The sequence below is a fragment of the Maniola hyperantus genome, chromosome 16 (genome assembly GCF_902806685.2).
Source record: "Maniola hyperantus chromosome 16, iAphHyp1.2, whole genome shotgun sequence".
Classification (NCBI taxonomy): Eukaryota; Metazoa; Arthropoda; class Insecta; order Lepidoptera; family Nymphalidae; genus Maniola; species Maniola hyperantus.
The window spans coordinates 13,075,788-13,085,364 of NC_048551.1; the positions used below are offsets into that span (position 1 = coordinate 13,075,788).

The 9,577-nt window shown below is 38.1% G+C and overlaps 1 long non-coding RNA gene across 1 annotated transcript; it reads left to right on the forward strand.

Annotated features, from left to right (window-relative positions):
* The first annotated feature begins 6,443 nt into the window (after nt 1–6,443).
* On the forward strand, nt 6,444–9,050 carry LOC138403394 (uncharacterized). The gene is made up of 3 exons (XR_011237653.1): nt 6,444–7,062; nt 7,988–8,124; nt 8,214–9,050. It is a non-coding gene; the product is annotated as an uncharacterized lncRNA (long non-coding RNA).
* Nucleotides 9,051–9,577: the final 527 nt, after the last annotated feature.

Below are 9,577 nucleotides of genomic sequence, written 5' to 3' on the forward strand. Positions count from 1 at the left end.
ACGTTTATGTCGTCGTCAACCGATAGACGCCAGTGCCCACTACTATGATAGGTCTATTGAAGGGACTTACACGCCGCGGTCTTGAAACGCTTGCATCCAGTGGCTCTCGTTTGATGTCGTCTGTCAACCGTACAGAGTCTGCTAGCACTTTTAAGGTATGATTCCGAACCACGCTGCACGCAGCAGCGCTGCCGCAACAGTGCTGTCACCAGCTGTCACAGTCCTGTCGCGTTATATGACATTACATTCCAAGCTAGGCAGCAATGTAGCGGAACATTGCTGCCTAGCTCGGAATGTAATGTCTAGTATAGGCCATAGGGAATATCACTCGAGCGCAGCGACATTGACGCCGGGCGTCAGTGTGTGACAGTGTCGCTGCGCTCGAATGATATTCAACTGTATTCAACATTAATTATCTGACGCTCTGTCGCGGCGTCAGTAACGCCACCGACACATGTTCCGCTCGAAATACTACTGTACCCGTAGTACAAGATTTTACGTCTCACCAAATCAAACCAAATTCGAGAGTCGAAATACTTCCGCGTTACAGTAAACTGGATCTTAAATACCTTGTTTTAAAGCTCAAGTTTGTCTACACTTCTACAGCTAGCGCTCCAAACATTGCGAAATTAAAATCAGTGGCATTGAATATTTGACTTCAATTCAAGGCGGCTTAGGTCCATTTTACTGTAACGCGGAAGTATTTCGACTCTCGAATTTGGTTTGGTTTGGTGAGACGTAAAATCTTGTACTACGGGTACAGGTGATGTGTTAATAAAAAGACTGTAATTACTGGCACTGGTATAGTTTAAATACCTATGTACAATGATTGCCGTGTACAATTATTTGTTTGCCCGATGCACCGCGAATGGCTTCTTGTTTCGACGCGAAGACAGGTGTCGGCTGGCACCCCGCGCCTCTGACGCCTCGCACGCCCTGGTTTAGTGCAGTTGCACTAAACAACTACCTTAAGGCAGCTCAGTTCGGTGCTTTCTTCATACAAACGAAGGAGGGAAAATACAACAATATTCGATATTGAACGCACAAAACTAAGAATTATATCGATTTATCTCGTCATTATCTAGGTTCAATGATATCTAAAACATTGAAAAAAATATTGATTTAAAAGTTACGAGCCTCAAAAGATTCCTATTTTAACACTAAATTTATGTCAACTTTGGGCGTAAATAAATAAGATAAGGGATATGAAAATTCTAAAACAATTTATCATTACACGTAGTTTATTTATTCGTTAGTTGAAATAACTTTACTTTGCAAACATAAATTCAGTAGTTTTTTCTCAAAAATACTTTTCCCAAACTACTGTTCAACCCTTTTCAAGCGCTAGATTTCGGCTAAAATAATCATGCCTCTCACCCCAAAACATTAGACACCATGCGGGTGGCGGAGGGAAGGGCCAGCCCAGCGGCGCGCGGCTGCGCGTGTAATATTGTGGTTTCTATGACGACGAGTGTTGTTTTCAAAAATAAAAGTCGTAATTATTTCATAAAAGTACTTGATTATTTATTAATAAGTTAATTAGCTTCTTATAATCCAGTGGCTATGCAAATGTGTAGAAAATTGAGCAGAGTCAATAAGTGTTATCCTTCAAATACTTATTGCATTTTGTACATTGACCTCTGGAATTTGAACTTTGGACACCAATTTTATTCATTGGTTTATTGACCTGACTTTGTTGTTGAGGTCCTAGTAGGGATATCTACTCGTGTGGTCCTAGTACAATAGGTAAGTAACTTTGTTTAGTTATTTATTTTATCTAATTTTAAACCGGCCAAGTGCGAGTCGCTCGCGCACCAAGGGTTCCGTACTCAGGTATTTTTTGACATTTTGCTCCATAAATCAAAAACTATTATGCATAAAAATAAATAAAAAATGTGTTTTAGAATACACAAGTAAAGCCCTTTCATATAATACCCCACTTGGTATACTTATCATACATTGAAAATTGAAAATACTAATTATTTTTTCATTAACACACTTTAATTTTTTTTTGTATGTTGTAATCACAAATCTACGGTTTTCGGATTTATTCCTTTACTTGTGCTCTAAGACCTACGTACCTACTAAATTTCATGATTCTGGGTCAACGGGAAGTACCCTATAGGTTTGTGTGACAGATACGACACAGACGGAGAGACGGACAGACAGACAGACAACGAAGTGATACTAAGGGTCCCTTTTTTCCTTATAAAGTACGGAACCCTAAAAAGGTACCTGTATATGTATAATAATATAGGTAGGTAGGTACCTACCTGGTGGTATTTCTTTGTATTTTTAGGGTTCCGTACCTCAGAAGGAAAAAACGGAACCCTCTGTCTGTCTGTCTGTCCGTCCGTCTGTCCGTCCGTCCGTCAGTCTGTCCATCCGTCGGTCCGTCTGTCGGTACGTCTGTCCGTCTGTTCGTCTGTCCATCTGTCCATCTGTCCATCTGTCCGTCTGTCTGTCTGTCGGTAGGTAGGTAGGTACCTACCTGGTGGTATTTCTTTGTACTTTTAGGGTTCCGTACCTCACAGCTGGTAATCACAAATCTACGGTTTTCGGATTTATTCCTTTACTTGTGCTCTAAGACCTACGTACCTACTAAATTTCATGATTCTGGGTCAACGGGAAGTACCCTATAGGTTTGTGTGACAGATACGACACAGACGAAGAGACGGACAGACAGACAGACAACGAAGTGATACTAAGGGTCCCTTTTTTCCTTATAAAGTACGGAACCCTAAAAAGGTACCTGTATATGTATAATAATATAGGTAGGTAGGTACCTACCTGGTGGTATTTCTTTGTATTTTTAGGGTTCCGTACCTCAGAAGGAAAAAATGGAACCCTATGTCTGTCTGTCTGTCTGTCCGTCCATCCGTCCGTCCCTCGGTGCGTCTGTCGGTCCGTCTGTCCGTCTGTCCGTCCGTCCGTCCGTCCGTCTGTCCGTCCGTCCGTCCGTCCGTCTGTCCGTCCGTGCGTCTGTCGGTCCGTTCGTCGGTCCGTCTGCCCGTCCGTCTGTCCGTCTGTCCGTCTGTCTGTCTGTCCGTCTATCTGTCTGTCTGTCTGTCTGTCCATCTTACAAATAAAGTACGCAACGCTTCGTACAAATAGTACTTTTATTTATTTATTCAGCTACAAGTTAGCCCTTGACTGCAATCTCACCTGGTGGTAAGTGACGATACAGTCTTGCTTACGGCTATTTCGGATCGGAAATTCTTGGATTCAGATTAAATGCAGTGCAAAAAGAGAGATCATTAGGATTCCGTACCTCAAAAGGAAAAAGGAACCCTTATAGGATCAGTTTGTTGTCTGTCTGTCTGTCTATCTGCCAGTCTGTCAGTGTGTCTGTCAAGAAACCTGTAGGGTACTTCCCATTGACCTAGAATGATAAAATTTGGCAGGTAGGTAGATCTTATAACACACGTAAGGGGAAAAATCTGAAAACAATGAATTTGTGGTTACATCACAAAAAATAAATATAAATGTGTTCATTAACAAATAGTTAGTATTTTCAACTTTCAAGTAAGATTAGTAAACCAAGTGGGGTATCATATGAAAGGACCTTATTTGTACCTACATCAAAAACAGATTTTATTTATTTTTATCCATACTAATATTATAAATGCGAAAGTGTATCTGTCTATCTGTCCGTCTGTCTGTCTGCTAGCTTTTCACAGCTCATCCATTTAACCAATTTTGATGAAATTTGGTACAAAAATAGCTTGCATCCCGGGGAAGGACATAGGCTACTTTTATGATAAATTAGATTTAGTGGATACCGCTATTTTTCTGGAAATAACGTTAGATGCGAAACTTCAATGGGGCTCTCATATAAATAACTTATCGAACAGACAGTTCTGCTGCATATGCGGTAGAAAAGATTCGCCAGTTGACAGACATAGAAACGGCGAGACTAGTATATTTTAGTTACTTTCACAGCATTATGTCATATGGCATATTATTAGAAAAGAAAAAGAAAGAAAAGAAAAAACGTTTATTTTTTAAAGCTGTACCACACATAACCAGTTACCAACTGGTTAGGTTATCCCAGCGCCTCTTATACTTGAGTAATAAAGTCAAAAAACCTCAAGTAGAAGAAGCGCCGGAATAAAGTATGACATGTGTGGCACAACCCAAAAAAAAAGGTCCCTACTCAGCATAAATGCATATTGTCTTGCACAAGTACAAAAACATACAGCGCTGGTTTTCAGTAGAAACCCTGATTCAGGTGGCACCACGGAATTATTATGGGGTAATGCTGCTGATATAAATTCTATTTTTGTGCTGCAGAAAAGGGCTATTCGAGCCATATATAGTATGGGACCACGAGAGTCGCTGAGAACTAAATTTAGAGAAGTTAAAATTATGACAGTGCATAATCAATATATTTTTGAAAATTTATTGTACGTATATAAAAACATAAATAAATTAAAAAAAAAAGTGACTGTCATAAGTTCAAAGTGACTGTCATAGGTTCAAAGTTTTCATAAAACGTAAACTAATTAAAAAATCCTATTACATTGTAAAGGATTATTTAAATGATAAGCAAGCTTGGGAATGAGTTGCTCGGCTTTGTGATAGTTCTAATAAGTTTAATTTATGATTTTGTAAAGTGGTGATAATAAAAAGAATACCCGGCTGAGTTAGCTGTGGGCTCTTCTCAGTCTTGGACACGTTTGGAATCCTCGTAGCGTTTGCGAAATAATTATCAACACTATATTTTACAAATCCAACAACTGACAATCGAAAAGAGTAATTTATTACCTATTTTGAACAAATCATTTGACTTTGACTTTTGATCCCGGAAAATCAAAGTTCCCACGGGATTTTTAAAAAACCTAAATCCACGCGGACGAAGTTGCGGGCATCATCTAGTGCATACTAAATAGTTTTTGATTTATCATGCAAAATGTCAAAAAATACTATTTACCTATTTATTTATTTTTATTTTTCACTAGCTGCCCCGGCGAACTTCGTACCGCCTAACAGTCGATTCTTTTTCAGGAATTTTTTAAAAATTTTCTCTCCGTAAGAACCATATTCGTACTTCAAGGAATATTATAAAAAAAGAATTAGCGAAATCGGTTCAGCTATTCTCGAGATTTGCGATCAGCAACACATTTAGCGATTCATTTTTATATGTACCGAAATTCTAGTTACATAGTAGTAATAAATTAAGTTACATTGTAAATGCTTATCTCTAAACAGAGATTTAGAGATAAACATTTTACTATTGTAGTACGGAAACCTCGGGGCGCGAGTCTGACTCGTACTTGGCCGGTCGGTCTGTCGGTCGGTCGGTCGATTTATTTTAGAATGCATCGTATCGACAGCTGGTGGTAGTAGTTTACATATATCCTACTAATATTATAAACTAGGTGAAGCTATGATAGCCTAGTGGTTAGGACGTCCGCCTTCTAAACGGAGGTCGGGGGGTTCGATCCCGGGCACGCACCTCTAACTTTTCGGAGTGATACGCGTTTTAATTAATTAAATATCACTTGCTTTAACGGTAAAGGAAAACATCGTGAGGAAACCTGCATGCCGAGTTCTCCATAATGTTCTCAAAGGTGTGTGAATTCTACCAATCCGCACATGGCCAGCGTGGTAGACTATGGCCAAAACCCTTCTCACTCTGAGAGGAGACCCCTGCTCTGTAGTGAGCCGGCGATGGGTTGATCATGATGATGATGAGGTGATGCCCGCGACTTCGTACGCGTGGAATTAGATTTTTAAAAATCCCGTGGAAACTCTTTGATTTTCCGGGATAAAAAGTAGCCTATGTCACTCTCCAGGTCAACCATACCCATGCAAAAAATCACTTCGATCCGTTGCTCTGTTGCGACGTGATTGAAGGACAAACCAACGAACCAACAAACAAACACACTTTCACATTTATAATAGGTGTAGTGATGTGTGTGTGTGGATGTTTGGATGTTTGTTACTCAATCACACAAAAACGGCTGAACGGTTTTGGATGAAATTGGGAATGGAGATAGATAAAAGTGTTAATTTAGGGTATACCCTAAATTAACACATAGGCTACTTTTTATCCCGGAAAATCAAAGAGTTCCCACGGGATTTTTAAAAACCTAATTCCACGCGGACGAAGTTGCGGGCATCAACTAGTAATAAAATATAATTTGGACTTATCCGAATTCCGAAAGTCAGGGTTGTCAAATCACACTTATATTATAAAGGCGAAATTTTGTATCTGCGTGTGTGTGTGTATAGGTTTGTTACCCTTTCACGCAAAAAGTACAAGACGGATTTGGCTGAAATTTGAAATAGTGATCGCTTTTGAAAGAGTTCTCGTGGGATTAAAAAACCACTATATCCTCGCGGACGAAGTCGCGTGTATCATCTAGTTACAAATATACGTATGTAGGTCATATTGTGTGCTTAGACAATTTAATTATATACTTGAGTTTCATGTAACAGAAACAAAAATGGATTGGCGGAAGAGGAAAAAGAAACGGTTTAGACTCGCAAAAGCAAATCCCTTGCAAAGAGGAGATCTATTAAAATTCATCAGAATCTTTCCAAACCATAATATTATCTTGTGATGATAATGCCATTACTTTTTCGGGGTTATTCCCGTGAGTCACACCCGACGTGAGTAACAATGTGACTCGACGGGAATTTTATTTGACTGAATATGTACTTTTCCGGGATGCTGAATTTGATAATGACATTTATTTTCAAATCCAAAATAGCAGACATGCACTTTTCACAAAAAATAGAAATGGGTGTCGTTTTCAGGGTTTCCAGGATGCTGGTTTTGACAATGACATTAATTTTTTAATCTAAGATGGCGGGCCAGCACTTTTTATAAAAAATAGACGCGAGTGTCGTTTTCAAGGTTCTCCAGGATGGTAAATTTGATGATGACATTTATTTATTTTTAATAAATACTTATATATTATACTTCTATTTTAGTGGATCACAGGATTTTCTTTGACAAGGAAACGACAAAGCAAAAAATCTAATTGAGTTAGATTATGATGCTATCACACCGTACCATTTAGAGCCAGCTTCTGAAAATTTGACACTGTGTTTGTAAGTTGATATTATTTAGATATTAGCTAATGCCCGCGACTTCGTCCGCGTGGATTTCACATTTTTCAGAATCCCGCGGGAACTCTTTGATTTTCCGGGATAAAAAGTAGCCTATGTGTTAATCCAGTTAAGAATTCTAAATTTCATTCAAATCCGTTCAGCCTTTTTTGCGTGATTGAGTAACAAACATCCAAACATCTACACTTTCACATTTATAATTCCACTAGCTGCCCTGGCGAACTTCGTTCCGCCTACGGCCTAACAGTCGATTCAAATTTTTTAAATTTTTCTCTCGGTAAGAACCATCCTCGTACCTACTTCAAGGAATACCTAATTTAAAAAAAGAATTAGCGAAATCGGTTCAGCTGTTCTCGAGATTTGCGATGACATTTAGTGATTCATTTTTATATTATAGACTAGCTTATGCTCGCGACTTCGTCCGCGTGGGCTACACAAAATTTCGAACCCCTATTTCACCCCCTCCAGAGTTGAATTTTCAAAAATTCCTTCTTAGTGGATGCCTGCGTCATAATAGCTATCTGCATGCCAAATTTCAGCACGATCCGTCCAGTATTTTGAGCTGTGCGTTGATAGATCAGTCAGTCAGTCAGTCAGTCAGTCAGTCACCTTTTTCTTTTATATATTTAGATTAGGATTAGGATAATATAATTATTATGTTACTAGCTGCCCCGACGAACTTCGCACCGCCTACAGTCGATTCTTTTTCAGGACATTTTTTAAATTTTTCTCTCCATAAGAACCATCCCCGTACTTCAAGGAATATTATCAAAAAGAATTAGCGAAATCGGTGCAGCTGTTCTCGAGATTTGCGATCAGCAACACATTCAGCGATTCATTTTTATATAATATAGAGATTTACTATTTGTTGTCAGATTTGTCAATGCTGAATTATGTTGTATTTTAGTGACTCAAGACATTCCTTTTAGAAGAAAACAAGGAAAATAAAATGAATGTGCCCAATATACGTACCACTGAAATCCAACATGATGCTGCAACATTCAATTCTGTACTAAATATTGAAAGGTCTACCATACCATACTTGTAAGTTGTTATGCTATGTTTTTTGCATACATTCTATATAGATAATACTCACAATATAATTATGTTGATTGTATGTTAATTAATTCCAGAAATGAAATGGAGAGCTTCAATAGTTCTGCGTCGAATGATACATCTAATGTGACTGTTGAAACAGAAAATGATACATATTGTGTTTATGTGTGTAGTGGGCTTTTAGAGGGAAATTGAATTGTACCTACTTCCTACTTATAAAAATAAAATTTTCATTTTTGAGATCAAATTGGAATTCATTTTGACTTTTGTATACACAAGTAGATAGTATATATAGTTTTTAGTCGCTACTAATAGATAAGTGTAGGCAACAAAAGTTATTTTCACAGACAAACGAATGTGTAATCATGTGTTCCTAATAGGTAATCCGCCAGCACAGAGAATTCAACTCCTAGAGTACGCATATACAAGGTTTTACATGAAAACAAAATCGTAAAATGTTGGCGGGGGACAGGGGAGAATGCTTTGTTGTGATTGGTGGACTGACTAATCAAAACAATGTGCGGAATGAGGGTACCGAACGGGCGTGGGCGATGATTCATTTAAAATTCCGTGGGATCACCACGATTTAGCAATGCAATTCCTTAGGTACAGCATCAGGGTCGAGAAGTGGGTCTTCGAGTTCAATGATAAAGTCTTTACTTGGTAGATATAGGTACCTACCTCCAATATCAATTTATAACCGACAGTTTCAAAATCCCATAAGTTTTGGTGGTCATGTCCCCTGCAGCATCAGGATTGAGGAGTTGAAATCCTGTGTGTCCTATATAAAATGACATTTTATATAGGACAATGTTGCAAAGTTTCTTTATCAATTAAAAAAAATACGCAAATCGGTTCAGAAATCTCGGAGATTTCTGTGTACATAGGTAGAAAAACACAACTCCTTTTTAAAAGTCGGTTAAAAAAGTATCCTTTGTTAATCCTCTACTTGTCTGTAAAAGTCCCGTCAAAATAGGTTCTGCCGTTCCGAAGATTACCCCGTTCAAACAGACAGACAGACAGACAGTTTTTAAAAACGTTTGATTCAGCTGTTATGGTACAGTTCAAATAACAATATTATGAGCTTGCGGTAGTTATTTCGAAATTACAGACAGACACTTCATAGAAGTATGGATTTCTATAATATATACGAGTTGTTTATACACGCTGAGGCAGTAGTTACCTAATAGGTATGTATGTAAGTGAGATTTTATAGTATTCATCAAAAGATAAGTAGGTAATCATTATCATTCAAAAATAAATTAAAACATATTTATTTCAGTAGGTAAAACAATTTCACATAGTGCGTAGTAATTGGGACCATCCCAGTAACTGTTTTAGTATTGCTACGAGTACTCGTGGCAGGCGACCCCGCTCTTCCATAAAATCTTATACAATAATAATTGAAATAAGTAGTTCCTTCATAAATCATATATTTACA